The 22,662-nt window shown below is 40.2% G+C and overlaps 1 long non-coding RNA gene across 2 annotated transcripts in view; it reads right to left on the bottom strand.

Annotated features, from left to right (window-relative positions):
* The window catches only part of LOC141279193 (uncharacterized), a 33,305-nt gene extending 10,862 nt beyond the window's left edge, over positions 1–22,443 (bottom strand). The window contains exons 1-3 of one of the 2 annotated variants that reach the window (XR_012333117.1): positions 21,531–22,443; positions 9,792–9,859; positions 8,860–9,012 (exon numbers count right to left, since the gene is read on the bottom strand). This is a non-coding gene — a long non-coding RNA (uncharacterized lncRNA). The remainder of the gene's footprint in view (positions 1–8,859; positions 9,013–9,791; positions 9,860–21,530) is intronic. The other variant, XR_012333116.1, reaches the window with a different exon arrangement.
* Positions 22,444–22,662: the final 219 nt, after the last annotated feature.

A 22,662-nucleotide genomic window follows, 5' to 3' on the forward strand; every position in this document is an offset into this window, starting at 1 on the left:
TTAAACCCGAGCTTCCATTCTGTCTATGTCTTTCTAATAGAGGTTGCCTTGATCTCTTTGCTAACCTTACCTTGGCTCTGAACATATGAAACAGCAAAGGTGATATAACTATGAGCTCTAAATATGCTATTGCTTTTAATCTGTACAGTGACCTTGTGAGGAAGACAATTTCCTTCCCATATTATGGAAGAGATAGTTGAGGCTAAGAGTGGTTAAATAATAGCACTAAGTCATATAGCAGAAAAAGTTGCAGAGTCAGGAACTCAATTTCCCATTTCTTTTGTCCCTAAGCTCATCTGCTTTCTACTACACCATGTTGCTTCCTCACTTTATTTTGCCACTTCTTTTTTTTAACTTTTAATTTTACATTAGAGTATAGTTGGTTAATAATTTTGTGATAGTTTCAGGTGTACAGCAAAATGATTCAGTTATACATTTTCCCATTTAGGTTGTTACATAATATTGAGCAGAGTTCCCTGTGCTATACAGTAGGTCCTTGTTGGTTATCCATTTTAAATATTTTGCCACTTCTTGAAGAGCTTTCTACTCTCCCCCTGGGACATGGGTCTTGCCCTTGGCTGTGTGTTGATATTCCTACTCTAAACTGGTATCACCCAGGAGTTCCCTAGCAATAACATGTTCTGTTGATTCCCTGTCTCTCAACCACTCTCCTTTTTGCCCTCAGTCAGTTCCCCCTTCATGCCAGTCTTTCTGAAGCTTAGGCACCAGAGCACCACTTGCAGAATCAAAGCAATAATGTAGCCTTCCTCGATGACTTCCATATGTCTTATTACGGATATGACATGAAATCAGTTGAAAACAGGTTTGGCTGCATATAACATAAAACCCAACTATAGTGGCTAAACAAAAAATGTTTTATTTTTCTCATATAACAAGAAGTCTAGAGGTAGGTGTTTGCACAAGATGCTGTAATGATTTCAGAGGTAATGTCTCTGCAATTCTGGCCTTTTCCTCCCTTGTGATGGCAAGACAGCTGTTGTAGCTCCAGCTATCACATCTACAATTTAAAGCCAAATGAAAGAGGGAGGAGCAGTGTTGTATTCCTCCATGTTTATCAAGAAAGTGAAATCTTTCCCAGAACATATCTCACTACACACATCTAGCAGACTTCACCTAAGACCGTGTTGAACACGATGGGTCACAAGCCCCCACATCCCCCCCCCCAACCAGCCATTAAAAAGGCAGAGAAAGCACTTGAAAATCAATTAATGTAATCTAATGCATCAGCAGGCTAAAGAAGAAAGATCATGTGATCATATCAATAGGTACCGAAAAAGCATTTGACAAAATCCAACACTCATTCATGATAAAAATTACAACAAACTAGGAATAGAGGGAAACTTCTTCAAGTGCATAATGACCATCATCTACAAAAAAACCCACAGCTAACATTATACTTAATGGTTAGAAGCTTTCCTGTTAAGATCAGGAACAAAGCAAAGGTGTCCCCTCTCACCACTCCTTTTCAACTTCATACTAAAAGTCCTAGCTAATGCAATAAGACCAAAAAAAAAAAAGGAAAGAAAAGGTATACAGATTGGAAAGGAAGAAATAAAGCTGTCTTTGTTTGCAGATGACATGATTATCTACATAGAAAATCTGAAAGAATCAACAAAAAAACTCCTGGAACTAATGTGGAATTATTGTAAGATTTCAGGATAATAGGTTAATATACAAAAGTCAACTGCTTTCCTGTATACCAACAATGAACAAGTGGAATTTGAAATTAAAAAACAAATATCATTTACATTAGCGCCCCAATGAAATATTTAGCTATAAATAATGAAATATTTAGGTATAAATCTATCAATATATACAAGCTCATTATAAGGAAAACTTACAGAGTTTTCTCTTATAGAGAAAACAAAACTCTGACCAACAAAACCAAAGAACTAAATAAATGCAGAGCTATTCCGTGTTCATGAATAGGAAGACTCACTGTTGTCAAGATGTCAGTTCTTCCCAATTTGATCTATAGATACAATGTAATCTCAGTCAGAATCCCAGGAAGTTATTTTGTGGTTACCAACAAACTGATTCTAAAGTTTATATGGAGAGGCAAAAAGATCCAGAATAGCCACCACACTATTGAAAGAGAAGAGCAAAGTTGGAAAATTGACACTATCCAACTTCAAGATTTATTATAAACCTACAATGATTGAGACAGTGTGATATTGGTGAAAGAACAGACAAATAGATCAATGGAACAGAATAGAGAGCCCAGAAATAGAAGCAAAAATAGTCTTTTCAAAAAATAGTTCTGGGGGGCTTCCCTGGTGGCACAGTGGATAAGAATCTGCCTGCCAATGCAGGGGACACAGGTTTGATCCCTGGTCCGGGAAGATCCCACATGCTGCAGAGCAACTAAGCTCGTGTGCCACAACTACTCTGAGCCTGCGCTCTAGAGCCCATGAGCCACAACTGCTGAGCCCACGTGCCACAACTACTGAAGCCTGCGCGCCTAGAGCCTGTGCTCCACAACAAGAGAAGCCACTGCAATGAGAAGCCCACGCACCGCAACGAAGAGTAGCCCCCATTCGCTGCAACTAGAGAAAGCCCGCACGCATCAACGAAGACCCAACGCAGACAAAAATAAATTAATTAATTAATTAAATAAAATAAATTAAAAAAAATAGTTCTGGAACAACTAGGCATCTTCATGCAAAAAAAAAAAAATGAATCTAGACACAGACTTTATACCCTTCACAAAAATTAACTCAAAATAAATTATAGACTTACATGCGAAATGCAAAACTATAAAGTTCCTGAAATATAACATAGGGGAAAACCTAGATGATATTAGGTATGGTGATGGCATTTTAGATACAACACCAAAGGCATAATCTATGAAAGAAATAATTGATAAACTGGACTTCACTGAATTATAAACTGCTCTGTAAAAGACACTGTCAAGAGAATGAGAGGGCAATCCACAGATTGGAAGAAAATACTTGCAAAAGACACAACTGATAAAGGACTGTATCCAAAACATACAAAGAATTCTTAAAACTCAACAATAAGGAAACAGGGACTTCCCTGGTGGCACAGTGGTTAAGAGTCCACCTGCCAGCGTGGGGGACGTGGGTTCAATCCCTGGTCTGGGAAGATCCCACATGCTGCAGAGCAGCTGGGCTCATGCGCCACAACTACTGAGCCTGTGCTCTGGAGCCCGCGAGATACAACTATTGAAGTCCACGTGCCCTGGAGCCCACGCACCTCAACTACTGAGCCCACGTGCTGCAACTACTGAAGCCCGCACACCTAGAGCCTGTGCTCTGCAACAAGAGAAGCCACTGCAATGAGAAGCCAGTGCACCGCAATAAAGAGTAGCTCCCACTTGCCACAACTAGAGAAAGCCCATGCGCAGCAACCACGATCCAACGCAGCCAAAAATTAAAAAAAAAAAAAAAACCCAATAAGAAAACAAACTACCTGATTAAAAAAACGAGAGAAAGACCCTAACAGACACCTCACCAAAGAAGATATACATGGTCAGTAAGCATATGAAAACATGTTCAATATCATATGCCATTAGAATTACAAATTAAAACAACAATGAGATATTACTATACACCTATTAAAATGGCCAAAACCTAAAACACTGACACCACCAAATGCTGGCAATAATATGGAGCAACAGGAACTCTCACTCACTGCTGGTGGGAATGCAAAATGGTCCAGCCGCTTTTGAACATGGTTTGGCAATTTCTTACAAAACTAAACACACTCTTATCATGCAATCCAGCAATCACGCTCCTTGGTATTTACTCAAATGAACTGAAAAATTATATCTACCCAGAAACTTAACAATGTTTATAACAGCTTTATTCATAATTGCTAAAACTTAAAAGCAACAAGATGTCCTTTAGTAAGTAAATGTGTAAACAAAATGTGGTACATCAGGCAATGGAATATTATTCAGCAATCAGAAGAAATGAGCTCTCAAGCCATGAAAAGACATGCAGGAAGTTTAAATGCATATTGCTAAGTGAAAGAAGCCAATCTGAAGAGGTTGCATACTGTATGATTCCAACTATGACATCTGGAAAAGGCGAAACTATGGAGACAGTAAAAAGGTCAGTGGTAGGGCTTCCCTGGTGGCGCAGTGGTTGAGAGTCCGCCTGCCGATGCACGGGACACGGGTTCGTGCCCCGGTCCGTGCCCCGGTCCGTGCCCCGGTCCGGGAAGATTCCACATGCCTGGAGCGGCTAGGCCCGTGAGCCATGGCCGCTGAGCCTGCACGTCTGGAGCCTGTGCCCCGAAACGGGAGAGGGCACAACAGTGAGAGGCCCGCGTACCACAAAAAAAAAAAAAAGGTCAGGGGATGGGGGTGGGGGCAGAGAGATGAATAGGCAGAGCACAGAGGATTTTTAGAGCGGTGAAACTACTCTGTATGCTACTATACTGCTGGATGCATGTCATACGTTTGTCAAGACTCATAGAATGTTCCACTCCAAGCATGAACCCTATTGTAAACTATGGACTTTGGGCGATAATGATGTATCAATGTAGGTTCAGCAATTGTAACAAATGGTACAGGGTGTCAGTAGCTGTGGAGGCTATGGGTGTTGGGGGCAGGGGGTATATGTCAAGCCTCTCCGTTTTCTGCTCAGTTTTACTGTGAAGCTAAAACTGTCTTTAAAAACAAAGTCTATTTTCTTAAAAGGCAGAGGAAGGAGGAAATAGGATTGTCATTATTGACTTAGAACAATCGACTATTTGCCTGGGACTGGGAACACTGATGCTCTGAACTAAATTGAAGTTTTGTTAGCAGGGAAGAAGTAGAGAAATCTCCTCCCTGATGGTATTTCCCAGTTAAGATGAATTTTCTGGATATAAATTTGCTTCCTTACAACGTGTTGTATTTACTGCATGTTACTGCATGTTTACTAACAGTGTCTACCATACAGGTGCTTCCCCATGATTTCCAGTCCTGGTACTGAAAGGACAGCCAAGGGGCTCTAGCCTGGCCTCCCTGCCACCTGCTCTGACAGCCTCTCTCTCTGCTTCACTCTCTAGTGCGTCAAGGGTTCTTGTTTACAAAGTGAGCAGCAAGCGTTCCAAGTGCAGCCTGTGGTCGAGAGACCACAGCCACGGGCGAGAGTTGCGGGTCAGGGGATTCAATAGAAGACTTTGTCCTTCATAGCACGGGGGCATAAAAACCTGTTCTTATCTTTGGATGAAATCTTTAAAGGGAGTGTAAACAAATGAATCAGATACCATCAGAGCTGCTTGCCTGAATCTAGAATGAGGTCTGGGGAAGCTTCCCTAAAACTCTTCTAGAACAGTTAAAACCCCTGGCTAGAACCGAAGGCCTACCAGAGCTAACTTTTAAACACTGCTCCCATGGCCTGAGAGAGTTAAAAAGGATGTTATCTCTGCCCTCTGATAGTTAAAGAACAGCCAGCAATGTTATTGGAATAGACTTACATAGATGATTATATTAAAAAGTTCATGTGTGTGAATTATGTTCAGCTGAAGTCAGAACTTAAGTCAAAAATCCTTTAAAAGGAAGGAACTGTTATACATTAATTAATTAGAATTTATGTTTACACCCTTATTATAACAAAGTCTGGCTGCTTGTCTAAACCAAAGTCTTTTAAGTTTATTACAGCAATCAGAGTAATGTGTTGGAATTTCATGTGTGTATGTGTGCGTGAATAATGCGAGTCTTGACATTCCTCAGTGGAGTCCTCTTTTTAGGTAGTGCTTTCGCAGAATGGCAGTTTTCACAGTAGCACAGTGTTTTCTCTTCAACAAAGAATCCCAAACAGAACTCTAATCAATGGCAGTCCTAATATCCCTTCTTTATTTGACATTAGCCTAAGTTCAGGATTTAACCTGTAAGGTTTTTTGTTTTTTGGTGTTTTTTTTTTGGTACGCGTCCCTCTTACTGTTGTGGCCTCTCCCATTGCGGAGCACAGGCTCCGGACGCGCAGGCTCAGCGGCCATGGCTCACGGGCCTAGCCGCTCCGCGGCATGTGGGTTCCTCCCGGACCGGGGCACGAACCCGTGTTCCTTGCATCGGCAGGCGGACTCTCAACCACTGCGCCACCAGGGAAGCCCTAACCTGTAAGTTTTAATTATGTTTAAACCAATATGTAAATTGATATTGCTGTAAACTAGAGTATTATGCTGTCTCCCTATGTCCCACTTCCATTTTCCACTCTCCTAGTTTCTTCATTTCCTCATGCCTTAAAAGATCCAAATGGAATTAAAGCCATTCAAGAAATATCCTCTTTGGCGGTGCTTCCTAATTAAAATTGTGGTGGGAGGATATAAATATGCCTTCTCACAATGTTATTGTAATCATTAATGTATTTATTGTTTGTAATAAGAGTGCATTTCTGGGCTTCCCTGGCGGCGCAGTGGTTGAGTCCGCCTGCTGATGCAGGGGACACGGGTTCATGCCCCGGTCTGGGAAGATCCCACATGCCGCGGAGTGGCTGGGCCCGTGAGCCATGGCCGCTGAGCCTGCACGTCCAGAGCCTGTGCTCCGCAACGGGAGAGGCCACAACAGTGAGAGGCCCGCATACCGCAAAAAAAAAAAAGAGTGCATTTCTTACACAAAGAAAAAAGAGTGAGATTATATATATGCTGCTGTTAGAGGAGTCCTTTGCAGTGCAGGTTAATTTGTTCATTTATCCTACAGGCATTGATTGAGCGCTTGTTATGTCCCAGGCACTCCAGGAGCTGAACCCTTATTCTCAGAAGTTCACAAAGTGTAGAAGAAATAAGCTTGTAAGTACTATGGCATGGTGTACTAGCCATGACAGAGGTCTGTATAACACAGTATGCAAACCTTAATGACGGGCAAGCACGCCCCCGCAGGACATGCTATTTGAACTGAATTTTGAAGCCTGCTTAGCTCCCAACCTCCTCCTGGTTGGGATTTTGGACTAGAGATCTAGTTCCCAGGTGGCAGGAGAGCTCACCTGAATGCCAGTTCTAATGGCAAGCTGAGATGCCAAACCTATTAGAGAAACAAGAACTCAGACTGGGGCAAAGATGGTTAACTTCACATGACACACAACTCTTCAACAATCCAAAAAAAAAAAAAAAAAGATCATGTCCTCCAAGTATTCATTCAACAAATGTTTGAGTTGCAGCTATGCTTATAGCAGTGTAATATTCGCTGGAAATATAGCACTGAACAAAATTGATATAAATCCTCACCCTGGTAGAACTTATAATGAGGAAGGAAATAATATTAAAGACTTGGGAAAATGTCATGTGAAAAAGGCTGGTTATGGAATAGTATATGGTATAATCTCTATTTTGTTACATATAAAAAGACTGAAGGATTATTTTATTGGTTAGCTTTTGCTGCACAACAGACTATAAAACTTAGTGTTTTGTTGTAAACAGCAACCATTTATTTAGCTGAGGATTTGATGGGTTTGCACTCTGGGTTGGGCTTAGCTGGTGGTTCTTCTGCTGATCTCAGTTGGATTCACTAACATGTCTGTGTTCAGCTACCACTCATTTGGGCAGCTCTGCTTCTAGGGATTTGCTGAGCGTTGTCTGATAGGACAGGGGCCACTGGGCACACTACTCTTGTCATTCAGAAGCTAGCATAGGCTTGTTTACATGTGGCAGTATGTTCCAAGAGCAGCAAGAGAGGGCAAGCACAATCATAAGCATTTTCCAAGTCTCTGCTTGTGATCCACTTGCTATTGTCCCATTGGCCAAGCCCAGAGTTAGTGGTAAGAGAGGAATACCCAAGGGCGTGGCTATAGGAAGGTATTAACAAATTTGGGATCCCTGTTGCAACAATTTACTACAGATGTATGCCAAAAAGTTGAGGGTGGTTGTCTGGGTAGTGGGATTATAGTTTATGGTTTCTTCTCTACTTCCCCTTTAATTTTTCAAATTTCTTTTGGTAATCACATAGAACTTTTATAATAGGAGATTGGAACAATAAACAGGGAGAGGCTTAAAACCCACTGGTATGGCCTAGGGTAGAAAGGAGGAGTTAAGAGAAGGAACTCAGGGGCCTATTATCAGATCCTGAGGGTGCTAGGGGACTTGCAACTTGGAGCATGGTGAAAGGGCCCAGGGTTAGCACTGGGGCACCACGTCCTGGCTCCTAGAAGTTCATACTATGCTATGTCTGGCTGAACCAGGGAAGAGAGGCCTTAGCAACTTGCTTCTTGGCTCAGAAATAAACTAGATTATGTATAGTCTACATATATAAGAAATTAGAAGATCCAGGCAGGAGGAATAATGAAGGAGGGAGCCCTCTTATGCAAATCTGAACCTCCTATTGGAGTGGGATGAACTAGGGAAAGAAAGAAAGAAATTAAAAGTCTCTGATAATCCTGGAATTAGATATTAGGATATTATATGCTGGTAGAAACTCAAACATCATTATGTTCAAACTCTTCATTACATCAGCCAGAGTTCCAGAGAAGTGAGTGGTAGGACTTGACAGGGCCACTGACATCTTGTGGCAGAGGCAGAACTAGAGCCCAAGTCTCCTGAGAGCAAGTCTGGTGTTTTCTGCTTGCTGCACTGCTGCTGGGAGGGCAGCTGGTCCACTTGTGAACAATGGAATGTTGACTGCCTCCCTCTCTCCCCCTCCCTCCTTCCCTACCCCTCCCGCCCTCCTTCTCTCCCTCCCTCTCTCCCTCCCTCCTTCTCTCCTCCCTCTCCCTCTCTCTCTCTCTCTCTCACACACACACACACACACACACACACACACACACAGACCTTGGATATTAAGATGATCCAAGTGTTACCACTAATGATGGCCACCATTTCTCTTGCTGTGCCCTTAAACCTATACCTGGAGCTTATGAGCTAATACACTAAGCAAGCCATTTTTTAAAGACTTACAGTTAATGAGCACTTGAAAAATATAGGCTGATTTGCCAAGTTAACACTGGTCGCAAGCGTGGGATTTTGTCAGGGGGATAATTGTCTGCTGCACTGACGGAACTTTCTTAGCTTTGCTTGTCTTGAGCCTATTAGTATGTCCAAGGCTGTTACCTTGAAAGGAGCATAAAAGAGAATAAAAGTTATTGTTGATGCAAAGGATGTTTTGTTATTCATCAAGTCCAATGTTGCTCCTTTTTTGTGATGGTCAAAACCAGATATTTTGTTATTATATTAAAGGAATACACACAATTGCTTCACAAACACAAACCTGGGTTATAGCATCTATCTAAATATATTCAGGCTAAGGGTGTGAGATGGAAGGGACAAGACAAGGAGGGAGAGATGGAAGAGCTACCAAGTAGGTCACACCATGTGCATGATCCACCTAAGTTTTTGGTAGCTAATGGATTTTTAAGTGAGCATCTATTCCAAACATAAGGCATTTGGTTGAAATATGTTTGGCTCTCAACTCAATATTGCATGAGGTTTCAAGATCTCTAACTGACCCTCTGTTTTTTATGCAGTGCAGCTTTGAGAACAGATGAGGCTGCTGGTCCCTAGGATCTCCTTCACCTATGGGCCCCTGAGCCACATCTAAAGCTCTAGCAAATGGGTAGAACCATGACCTGCAAGCTTCTGGTTTTCTACTCAGCTCTCCTCTGATTGCAAACAGCGCCATAGAGTGAGAGGAGCACAGGTTTGGGAAACACCATCCAAATCCCAACTTCAGTACTTCCTTTGGTTTTGTGCCTGTCCAGAGCTCTTCTGACCCAAATGGACAGATGACTCAGGGCAGAAATAATCTATAGACATTCCTGAATCTATTCCATTCACAAGTAATTAAAAAATAATTTGAATGATTTATTAACAAACATTTATTGAATACCTACTCTAAGCCAGGTTTCTGGGGTTATAGAATTAAGTAAATTAAGTCTCTCTCCTCTAAGAAGACCACAGCCTAAAAAGGAGACACATATACACAGAAATAAATTATATAACATCTTGTCCTAAGTACATTCAACAGAATTTTTTTTTTTTTTTTTTTTTTTTTTTTGCCGCACCATGTGGCTTATGGGATTTTAGTTCCCCAACCAGGGATTGAACCCAGGGCCCCGGCAGTGAGATTAGAGCCCTAACCACTGGACAACCAGGGACTTCCCTCAACAGGAAAACTGAGTGGAGGGTATAGTAGTAGCACAGAGGGATAGGGATGCATTTCCTCTTGGGGCAGAGATGCTCAGGGAAGGCTTCTGACGTCTCATTTCAGTAGCGCAGGCCTAGCAGATCTGTCAAGGATCCATGAGATTTATCTAAGGTACACGGAATCAGAGAAGATTTGGGCTGAAAAGTATCTTTAAAAACCACACTAGTCTATCTTCCTATGTTTAGTCAAGACTGCATTTATAAACCATTCTCTGCAAACAGGGAAGGCTACATAATCTGTGAACCCTTTGTTCAAAACGTAGGAAAAAAAAAGTGGTGTCATACATACTAAAATATAAAGGTTTTTCCTTTCTTCTCTGACCTCTCTTTTGACTTGTGATATTTTTTATTTGCTATTTAATGTTGTTCTAACTAAAAAAGAGTTAAAAAAATTACTAGCATGAATTTTACATTTCATCTTTATATTTTTCAATGCCAGTTTTTTTTTGTTTGTTTTTTTTTTGCAGTACGTGGGCCTCTCACTGTTGTGGCCTCTCCCGTTATGGAGCACAGGCTCCGGACGCGCAGGCTCAGCGGCCATGGCTCACTGGCCCAGCCGCTCCGCGGCATGTGGGATCTTCCCGGACCGGGGCACGAACCCGTGTCCCCTGCATCGGCAGGCGAACTCTCAACCACTGCGCCACCAGGGAAGCCCTCAATGCCAGTTTTAAACATAAGAGCACTAACTCATATGTGGAATCACTGAAATTACACAATTCTTATTTCATAGTGCAAATATGCACCTGCATTTCATTCTTACAGGACACTAGAAGAGCTGCACAAGATGAACTCAACTGTTTTAATTGCACTTCATGATGTGGGCACATTCTACCAACATTCCACTCTGGCTTAATGGTAAGTTAGCAAGAACGGAAAGCAAAGGGTCTATGTGTTGCCTTAGCCTTTCCTTTCCTTTGATGTCATCATTTTCAGTGTTAAGTGGCTGGGGAACTAATAGGAGTGAGAAAGAATGTGATAACGTTCCTCGGCTTTCAGGCTTTTGAAACAAATTCTAGTTTGAACAGAAAGCATGGCCTCTTGGGCTGTAAGCACCTCCACTTACTCAGTTGTGGAGGTAACACTTACCCCTGCTTATTTTGAGTCTCACTGTGGGTTCACCAGAATTCTGTGCTCGTGGGGCATTGAGAATGCCAAATGCAAATGTGGTGTGAAGGGAACAGTGGATGTGTGTTGTGCGTATCTCCTCTATTCATGTACGTGCTCCGTTGTCCTGTCAGACTTCATTTAGAAAACACAAGTTCAAAGACAAAATCGTTAAGACATTTATGATACCAGCAGAATATCAAACCAAGCACACATCTCTGTACACAAAAAAGGCTAAACTGATGTTTCGGCTTCAGAAATATATATTGAGGGCTTCCCTGGTGGCGCAGTGGTTGGGAGTCCGCCTGCCGATGCAGGGGACACGGGTTCGTGCCCCGGTCCGGGAGGATCCCACATGCCACGGAGCGGCTGGGCCCGTGAGCCATGGCCCCTGGCCTGTGCGTCTGGAGCCTGTGCTCCGCAACGAGAGAGGCCACAACAGTGAGAGGCCCGCATACCGCAAAAAAACAAAAAAAAACAAAAAAAACCAGAAATATATATTGAATTATTACATTTAATGATTTTATGATTTACCACCATTGCAGCTTCTAGATAAATTCTCTGTGTCTATCCACGTTGATATATTCATGATCTTGGTTCACAATCATTCCTCAAAAATACTACAATGTTATTATTACAACCATCATTTATGCCAGATATTTTGCTCTGCACAGAAAAGGGCAACTTAATCAGTGTAGTCTTTCTTCACCTAAAGCTTCACAATCTAACATAGGCCACAATGATAGGAATAGATGTACAAAGTACACAGACAGTGGTTTAATACTGAACACAATCCCTTATTAATAAATTATTTACCTTATATAATCTCTGAGGGATAAGTTTTTCAATTGTACAGTAAAGAGCGAGTCATTAAGATCACATATTTAGAGGTCAAAGCACATATCTTGTTTACACACAAGGGGTTATTCATATAACTCTGCATAGGAGAGTGTTGGTAGTAACTTTTCAGTGCCTGTAACGTGAAATGCTTTACTATTCATTTTTTGGTTTTTGGTTTTGTTTGTTTTTTTGGTTTCTTTTTAAACAGACTTTATTTTTTTCTTAATTAAAGTATAGTTGACTTGCAATGTCATGTTAGTTTCAAGTGTACAGCAAAGTGATTCAGTTATATATATATATATATAACTGAATATGAATATATAGTTATACAATATATAATATATATTATATATCTATTCTTTTTCAGATTCCTTTCCATTATATGTTATTACAAGATATTGAATGTAGTTCCTTTTGCTATACAGTAGGTCCTTGTTGTTTATTTTATATATAATAGTGTATATCTGTTAATCTTGAACTCCTAATTTATCCCTTCCCCCAGGCTTTCCCTTTTGGTAACCATAAATTTTTTTTCTATGTCTGTGAGTCTGTTTTGTAAATAAATTAATTTGTATCACATTTTAGATTCCTCATACAAGTGATATCATATGATGGTTGTCTTTTTCTGTTTGACTTACTTCACTTAGCATCATAAACTCTAGGTCCATCCATGTTGCTGCAAATGGCATTATTTCATTTTTTTATGGCTAATATTCCATTGTATATATATGCCACATCTTTTTATCCATTCATCTGTCGATAGATATTTAGGTTGCTTCCATGTCTTGACTATTGTAAATAGTGCTGCTATGAACATTGGGGTGCATGTATCTTTATGAATTAAAAGAGTTTCTGTCGTTTCCAGATATATGCCCAGGAGTGGGAATGCTGGGTCATACGGTAACTCTATTTTTAAGGAACCTCCATATAGTTTTCCATAGTAGATGCACCAATTCACATTCCCACCAACAGTGTAGGAGGGTTCCCTTTTCTCCACACCCTCCCCTGCATTTATTATTCATAGACTTTCTGATGATGGCCATTCTGATTGGTAACTCATCGTGGTTTTGATTTGCATTTCTATAATAATTAGTGATGTTGAACATCTTTTTGTATGCCTGTTGGCCATCTGTATGTAAATACACTTTATTCTTAAAAGTAATTTTAGATTTACAGAAAAATTGAGCAGAGAATACAGAGTTCCCATGTATTCCCTGCCCCCACACATGCTATTATTTTTTCAATTATTTTTCACAGCATCCTTAGAAAATAGATGAATCTCTTAATTCCTAAACTATTTTTTGAGAAATCATGGCACAGAATTTTACTGCTTTAGACCAAAAGTATCTTAAAAATCGAGTTGGTGTTTCCTAAACTTCAGCCACACAAGTCCCACCTCACAGATTCAGTGATATTCACGTTTCATGCCTACTTTATCAAAGTAGTGTTTTTCTTTAAACCTATTCACTTTTTTACTTAAATGCATTTTTTTAAAAAACTCATTGAATTATACACTTTATTTATATATTTTTATTTATTTATTTTTTATACAGCAGGTTCTTATTAGTTATCTATTTTATACATATTAGCGTATACACATGTCAATACCAATCTCCCAATTCATCCCACCACCAACACCCCGCTTTCTGCCCTTGGTGTCCATACATTTGTTCTCTACATCTGTGTCTCTGTTTCTGCCTTGCAAACCGGTTCATCTTTATGATTTTTCTAGATTCCACATATATGCATTAATATACGATATTTGTTTTTCTCTTTCTGACTTACTTCACTCTTTATGAGAATCTCTAGGTCCATCCAAGTCTCTACAAATGACCCAATTTCCTTACTTTTTACGGTCGAGTAATACTCCATTGTATATATGCACCACAACTTTTTTATCCATTCGTCTGTCGATGGGCATTTAGGTTGCTTCCATGACCTGACTATTGTAATGAATATTAGGGTGCATGTGTCTTTTTGAATTATGGTTCTCTCTGGGTGTATGTCCAGTAGTGGGATTGCTGGGTCATATGGTAATTCTACTTTTAGTTTTTTAAGGAACCTCCTTACTGTTCTCCATAGTGGCTGTATCAATTTACATTCCCACCAACAGTGCGAGAGGGTTCCCTTTTCTCCACACCCTCTCCAGCATTTGCTGCTTGTAGATTTTCTGATGATGCCCATTCTAACTGGTGTGAGGTGATACCTCACTGTAGTTCTGATTTGCATTTCTCTAATAATTAGTGATGTTAAGCAGCTTTTCATGTGCTTCTTGGCCATCTGTACATCTTCTTTGGAGAAATGTCTATTTAGGTCTTCTGCCCATTTTTTTTTTTTTTTGCGGTACGCGGGCCTCTCATTGCTGTGGCCTCTACCATCGCGGAGCACAGGCTCCAGACACGCAGGCCCAGTGGCCATGGCCCACAGGCCCAGCCGCTCCACGGCATGTGGGATTTTCCCAGACCGGGACACGAACCCATGTCCCCTGAATCGGCAGGTGACTCTCAACCACTGCGCCACCAGGGAAGCCCTTGCCCATTTTTTGATTGGGTTGTTTTTAATATTGAGCTGCATGAGTTGTTTATATATTTTGGAGATTAATCCTTTGTCCATTGATTTGTTGGCATATATTTTCTCCCATTCTGAGGGTTGTCCTTTCGTCTTATTTATAGTTTCCTTTGCTATGCAAAAGCTTTGAAGTTTCATTAGGTCCCATTTGTTTATTTTTGTTTTTATTTCCATTATTCTAGGAGGTGGGTCAAAGAAGATCTTGTGATTTATGTCAAAGAGTGTTCTTCCTATGTTTTCCTCTAAGAGTTTTATAGTGTCTGGCCTTACATTTAGGTCTTTAATCCATTTTGAGATTACTTTTGGGTAGGGTGTTCTAATTTCATTCTTTTACATGTAACTGTCCAGTTTTCCCAGCATCACTTACTGAAAACACTGCCTTTTCTCCATTGTATATCCTGCCTCCTTTGTCACATTAGTTGACCATAGGTGTGTGAGTTTATCTCTGAGATTTCTATCCTGTTCCATTGATCTATATTTCTGTTTTTGTGACAGTACCATATTGTCTTGATGACTGTAGCTTTGTAGTATAGTCTGAAGTCAGGGAATCTGATTCCTCCAGCTCCATTTTTTTTCCCTCAAGATTGCTTTGGCTATTTGGGGTGTTTTGTGTCTCCATACAAATTTTAAGGTTTTTTGTTCTAGTTCTGTAAAAAATGCCATTGGTAATTTGATAGGGATTGCATTAAATTTGTGGATTGCTTGGGTACTATAGTCATTTTCACAATATTGATTCTTCCAATCCAAGAGCATGGTATATCTCTCCATCTGTTTGTGTCATCTTTGATTTCTTTCATTAGTGTCTTATAGTTTTCTGCATACAGGTCTTTTACCTCCTTAGGTAGGTTTATTCCTAGGTATTTTATTCTTTTTGTTGCAATGGTGAATGGGATTGTTTCCTTAATTTCTCTTTCTGATCCTTCATTGTTAGTGTATAGGGAGGCAAGAGATTTCTGTGCATTAATTTTGTATCCTGCAACTTTACCAAATTCATTGATTAGCTCTAGTAGTTTTCTGGTGGCATCTTTAGGATTGTCTATGTATAGTATCATGTCATCTGCAGACAATGACAGTTTTACTTCTTCCTTTCTGATTTGGATTCCTTTTATTTCTTTTTCTTCTCTGATTGCTGTGGCTAGGACTTCCAAAACTACGTTGAATAGTAGTGGTGAGAGTGGACATCCTTGTCTTGTTCCTGATCTTAGAGGGAATGCGCTCAGTTTTTCAGCATTGAGAATGATGTTTGCTGTGGGTTTGTCGTTTATGGCCTTTATTATGTTGAGGTAGGTTCCCTCTATGCCCACTTTCTGGAGAGTTTTTATCATAAATGGGTGTTGAATTTTGTCAAAACCTTTTTCTGCATCTATTCAGATGATCATATGGTTTTTATTCTTCAATCTGTTAATATGGTGTATCACATTGATTGGTTTGCGTATATTGAAGAATACTTGCATCCCTGGGATAAATCCCACTTGATCATGGTGTATGATCCTTTTAATGTGTTGTTGGATTCTGTTTGCTTGTATTTTGTTGAGGATTTTTGCATCTATATTCATCAGTGATATTGGTCTGTAGTTTTCTTTTTTTGTAGTATGTTTGTCTGGTTTTGGTATCAGGGTGATGGTGGCCTCATAGAATGAGTTTGGTAGTGTTCCTTCCTCTGCAATTTTTTGGAAAAGTTTGAGAAGGATGAGTGTTAGCTCTTTTCTAAATGTTTGATAGAATTCACCTGTGAAGCCATCGGATCCTGGACTTTTGTTTGTTGGAAGATTTTTAAACACAGTTTCAATTTCATTACTTGAGATTGGTCTGTTCCTATTTTCTATTTCTCCCTGGTTCAGTCTTAGAAGGTTATACCTTTCTAAGAATTTGTCCATTTCTTTCAGATTGTCCATGTTATTGGCATAGAGTTGCTTGTAGTAGTCTCTTAGGATGCTTCGTATTTCTGCTGTGTCTGTTGTAACTTCCCCTTTTTCATTTCTAATTTTATTGATTTGAGTCCTCTCCCTTTTTTTCTTGACAATTCTGGCTAAAGGTTTTTCAATTTTGTTTATCTTCTCACAGAATCAGCTTTTAGTTTCATTTATCTTTGCTATTGTTTTCTTTGTTTCTTTTTTTAAAAAAAAATATTTATTTTATTTATTTACTTTTGGCTGCTTTGCATCTTCGTTGCTGCATGTGGGCTTTCTCTGGTTGCAGTGACTGGGAACTACTCTTTGTTTTGGTGCATTGTGGCTTATTTTGTTGCAGAGCATTGGCTCTAGGTGTACGGGCTTCAGTAGTTGTGGCACACGGGCCTAGTTGCTCCATGGCATGTGGGATCTTCCTGGACCAGGGCTCGAACCCATGTCCCCTGCATTGGCAGGTGGATTCTTAACCACTGTGCCACCAGGGAAGCCCTCTTTGTTTCTATTTCATTTATTTCTGCTCTGATTTTTATGATTTCTTTCCTTCTACTAACTTTGGCTTTTGTTTGTTCTTCTTTCTCTAGTTCCTTTAAGTGTAAGGTTAGATTGTTTGAGATTTTTCTTGTTTCTTGAGGTAGGTATGTATAGCTATAAACTTCCCTCTTAGAACTGCTTTTGCTGCATCCCATAGGTTTTGGATCGTCGTGTTTTCATTGTAATTTGTCTCTAGGTATTTTTTGATTTCCTCTTTGATTTCTTCAGTGATCTCTTGGTTATTTAGTAACATTTTGTTTAGCCTCCATGTGTTTTGTGTTTTTTATGTTTTTTTCCCTGTAATTGATTTCTAATGTCAGAGTGTTGTGGTTGGAAAAGATGGTTGATATGATTTCAATCTTCTTAAATTTACCAAGGCTTGATTTGTGACCCAGGATGTGATCTATCCTGGAGAATGTTCCGTGTGCACTTGAGAAGAAAGTGTAATCTGTTATTTTTGGATGGAATGTCCTATAAATATCAATTAAATCTATCTGGTCTATTGTGTCATTTAAAGCTTGTGTTTCCTTATTAATTTTCTGTCTGGATGATCTGTCCGTTGGTGTAAGTGAGGTGTTTAAGTCCCCCACTATTATTGTGTCACTGTCAACTTCCTCTTTTATAGCTGTTAGCATTTGCCTTCTGTATTGAGGTGCTCCTATGTTGGGTGCATATATATTTATAATTGTTATATCTTCTTCTTGGATTGATCCCTTGATTGTTATGTTGTGTCCTTCCTTGTCTCTTGTAACATTCTTTATTTTAAAGTCTATTTTATCTGATATGAGTATTGCTACTCCAGCTTTCTTTTGATTTCCATTTGCATGCAATATCTTTTTCCATCCCCTCACTTTCAGTCTGTGTCCCTAGGTCTGAAGTGGGTCTCTTCTAGACAGCATATATATGAGTCTTACTTTTGTATCCATTCAGCAAGCCTGTATGTTTTGGTTGGAGCATTTAATCCATTCACATTTAAGATAATTATCAATATGTATGTTCCTATTACCATTTTCTTAATTGTTTTGGGTTTGTTTTTGTAGGTCCATTTTTTCTCTTGTGTTTCCCATTTAGAGAAGTTCCTTTAGCACTTGTTGTAGAGCTGGTTTGGTGGTGCTGAATTCTCTTAGCTTTTGCTTGTCTGTAAAGCTTTTGATTTCTCCATCAAATCTGAATGAGATCCTTGCCACGTAGAGCAACTTTGATTGTACGTTCTTCCCTTTCTTCACTTTAAATATATTGTGCCACTCCCTTCTGGCTTGTAGAGTTTCTGCTGACAAATCAGCTGTTAACCTTACGGGAGAGTTACCTTGTATGTTATTTGTCATTTTTCCCTTGTTGCTTTTAATAATTTTTCTTTATTTTTAATTTTTGTCAATTTGATTACTATGTGTCTCAGCATGTTTCTCCTTGGGTTTATCCTGCCTGGAGTCTCTGTGCTCTCTGGACTTGGGTGGCTATTTCCTTTCCCATGGTAGGGAAGTTTTCGCCTATAATCTCTTCAAATATTTTCTCAGGTTCTTTCTCTCTCTCTTCTCCTTCTGGGACCCCTATATGCGAATGTTGTTGTGTATAATGTTGTCCCAGAGGTCTCTAAGGCTGTCTTCGTTTCTTTTCATCCTTTTTTCTTTATTCTGTTCCATGGCAGTGAATTCCAGCATTCTGTCTTCCAGGTCACTTATCCGTTCTTCTGCCTCAGTTTTTCTGCTATTGATTCCTTCCAGTGTATTTTTAATTTCAGTTATTGTATTGTCCATCTCTGTCTGTTCTTTAATTCTTCTAGGTGTTTGTTCTTTAATTCTTCTGGGTGTTTGTTCTTTAATTCTTCTAGGTCTTTGTTAAACATTTCTTGCATCTTCTCGATCTTTGCCTCCATTCTTTTTCCGAGGTCCTGGTTCATCTTCACCATCATTATTCTGAATTTTTTGGGGGGAAGGTTGCCTATCTCCACTTCATTTAGTTGTTTTTCTGGGGTTTTCTCTTGTTCCTTCATCTGGTACATAGTCCTCTGCCTTTTCATTTTGTCTATCTTTCTGTGAATGTGGTTTTCATTCCACAGGCTGCAGAATTGTAGTTCTTTCTTCTGCTGTCTGCCCTCTGGTGGATGAGACTATCTAAGAGGCTTGTGCAAGCTTCCTGATGGAAAGGACTGGTGGTGGTAATGCTGGGTGCTGCTCTGGTGGGCAGAGCTTAGTAAAACTTTAATCTGCTTGTCTCCTGATGGGTGGAGCTGGGTTCCCTCCTTGTTGGTTGTTTGGCCTGAGGTGACCCAGCACCGTAGCCTACCGGGCTCTTTGGTGGGGCTAATGGCAGACTCTGGGAGGGCTCATGCCAAGGAGTACTTCCCATAACTTCTTCTGCCAGCGTCCTTGTGCCCGCAACGAGACACAGCTGCCCTCCACCTCTGCAGGAGACCCTCCAACACTAGCAGGTAGGTCCGGTTCAGTCTCCCATGCGGTCACCGCTCCCTCCACTGGGTCCTGATGCACACACTTCTTTGTGCATGCACTCCAAGAATGGAGTCTCCGCTTCCCCCAGTCATGTTGAAGTTCCACAATCAAATCCCACCAGCCTTCAAAGTCTGATTCTCTAGGAATTCCTCCTCCCATTGCCAGACCCCCAGGTTGGGAAGCCTGATGTGGGGCTCAGAAGCTTCACTTCAGTGGGTGGACCTCTGTGGTATAAGTGTTCTCCAGTTTGTGAGTCAACCACCCAGAAGCCATGGGATTTGATTTTCTTCTGATTGTGCCCCTCCTACCATCTCATTGTGGCTTCTCCCTGTCCTTGGTTGTGGGGAATCTTTTTTGGTGAGTTCCAGTGTCCTCCTGTCAATGATTCTTTAGCAGTTAGTTGTGATTCCGGTGCTCTCTCAAGAGGGAGTCTATACATTTTAAATATGTGCAGTTTACTATACATAATTCATAACACAATAAATTCAGCTAAAGAGAGAAGATAAAATTCCAAATATTTTCTTTCAAAAACATATTGTTAGAGTTGAGTTATTAGTGGTGACTTCTTAGTTTTTAACCCTTCAATGTATTTTTAAAAGAGTTTTATGTTCTAATTCTTATCTACTAGCAACTTTTGCTTGAAAATGTAATCTAATTCCTTTGGAGAAAACAGATATTCATGTGAATCAGGAAATCAATAGCTATTTATTTCCTGATTCAAAAAAGCTATATAAGAATTTTAAAATTATCTTCCAAGAAGAAATGCATTCATTTAAATAGAAACTCTGTCTATTCCATAATTAGGAAGGCAATTGTAAAATGATGCAGCACTATTACAATTAAGAATAAGTCTGGGGCTTCCCTGGTGGCACAGTGGTTGAGAGTCGGTCTGCTGATGCAGGGGACATGGGTTCATGCCCCAATCCGGGAAGATCCCACATGCCGCGGAGCGGCTAGGCCCGTGAGCCATGGCCGCTGAGCCTGCGCATCCGGAGCCTGTGCTCCACAACGGGAGAGGCCACGGCAGTGAGGGACAGGCCACAACAGTGAGAGGCCCGCGTACTGCAAAAAAAAAAAAAAAAAAAGAATAAGTCTGCACATGTCTACCACCTCAAATCAATTCACAGAAGTATGCCTGTCACAGTTCGGGAATAATGATTTAGTTCAGCATTCCCAGTAGTTTTTCTGCTACAATACTACTGATTGATGGTGTCCACAACATGGCACTTTCCCATGGTTATAAGTAGCCATTTTAAAGGCTTTGACATAGACCATGCAGAACATGGGTTAGTCTTAATATCTACATCCACTACCTGTCATTTCACCTCATTTTCTCCCACTGATGGTAACACCTCATTTATAGACAAAGCAACTGAAGCTAGGAAAATCAGGGGTCTGCCCAATTTATGCAGCCTGAAGGAAAGCTAAGACCCCCCCCCACCCCCGCTTCTATCCCAGTGCTCTTTGTGGTTTACCACAGCACCTCTCCAACTTTCAAACTGAGATCATCAAACAATAGGTCATGGACATTAAGGGAAATAGGAGATTAAAATGTAAAGTTGGACTATTCTCTTGAAAATGAGCACCAACATACAAAAATTGAGTAGTGCCTTCTCAAATGGCCACCCTATTGACAGCAAGAATTAGGCCAGTGTTTCCCAAAGCCTAGGACATATACACAGATGATTTGGGGGAGTACACAAAAACAACTTTAAAAAGCATAGACGACCATAGTAAGGAAGTCACTCCCTTTTGAATTCTATTTTAATTTTTCTGATTATGTCAGGAGAAAAATCTTTCACATTTTTAAAAACTTTTCTAACATTTGTTAATTTACTTTTTTAACCTACTTTTTTTTTTTTTAAGAGAACAGGCATCACCCTCAAGGCATTTATCAGGTATATCAAGCTAGTACTTAATTAATGAATCGTTTTTAGTTTTGTGTGTGTGTGTTTTAGTCTGATCAGGCTGCTATATCAAAATACCATAGACTGGGTGGCTTAAACAACAAGGATTCATTTCTCACAGTTCTGGAGGCTGGGAGGTCCAAGATCAACTTGCTGGCAGATTTGGTTCTTGGTGAGAGCCTTCTTCCTTGCTTGCAGAAGGGTACCTTCTAGATGTATCCTCACATGGCAGGGAGGGAGAGAGACAGAGAAAGAGAGAGAGAGCAAGAGAGCACAAGCTCTGCTCTCTTCCTCTTCTTATGTGAACACTAATCCTATCTGGTGGTTCCACCTTTATGACTTCATCAAAGGCCCCACCTCCAAGTATCATCACATTGAGGGTTAGGGCTTCAACAAATGAATCGGGCCAGGGGACACACAAACATTCAATCCATGGCATTATGTCTTATGGTTACTTTCTATTTATAACTGGTGATTTAAAAGGTTCTATTTATGGTAGATACATACAATTTACCATTTAAATAAAATTATTTATCTAAAAAAGTGAAGTGATTTAAAGAAAACTCTGAAATAAATAATATGACATATAATGACATATAAATGTGTGAAATATGTGAAAGATGTGAAAGTTGCATGTGAGTGGCTGCAATTTGAGAAACACTGGCAAAAGTAAATGGAATTGACACTGGTGTTTGCTATATGTTGAGTATTCTCCCAAGCATTAGGCATTTGTGATGAAGATGGGGAAATTGGACAATTAAAACCCAAACTAATTATAGGTGCTTTTTCCTTCTGGAAAATTTTTTACTGGGGGCAGTATCATAATTTATGTTAGTGAGAAAATACATGTCTGTGTTGTTCATTTCCACAAGCAGAGACTAATGAGAGATAGAGAAGAAAGGGAAAAGAAGGGAATTTCAATCTTTTGGCAACATTTCTGTGCTCCTAGAGAGAGGGGCAGGAAGCAAATCAACCATTGTCGGGAAGAGCATGTTGGTGGCTCTGGATATGGAACAGTAGAGAAGGAGCCAACTAGGAAGGAAAGAGTAATTGCTTAGCAATTAATGGGAGGACCCTGAGGGTAGGAGCACCAGCAAATGGATGGAGAAGAGAAAAAAGATGTGACTGCATCTTTCCATTACCCCCAACATACAAACACTTTGGTTTTTTGCTGCTGTTTACCGGGGTGGAGGGTAGTTTTGGGAGGGAGGGGAGGTTAGAGAATGATTGGAGAGTGTCTGAAATCCCCTA

This window comes from Tursiops truncatus, chromosome 7 (genome assembly GCF_011762595.2).
Source record: "Tursiops truncatus isolate mTurTru1 chromosome 7, mTurTru1.mat.Y, whole genome shotgun sequence".
NCBI lineage: Eukaryota > Metazoa > Chordata > Mammalia > Artiodactyla > Delphinidae > Tursiops > Tursiops truncatus.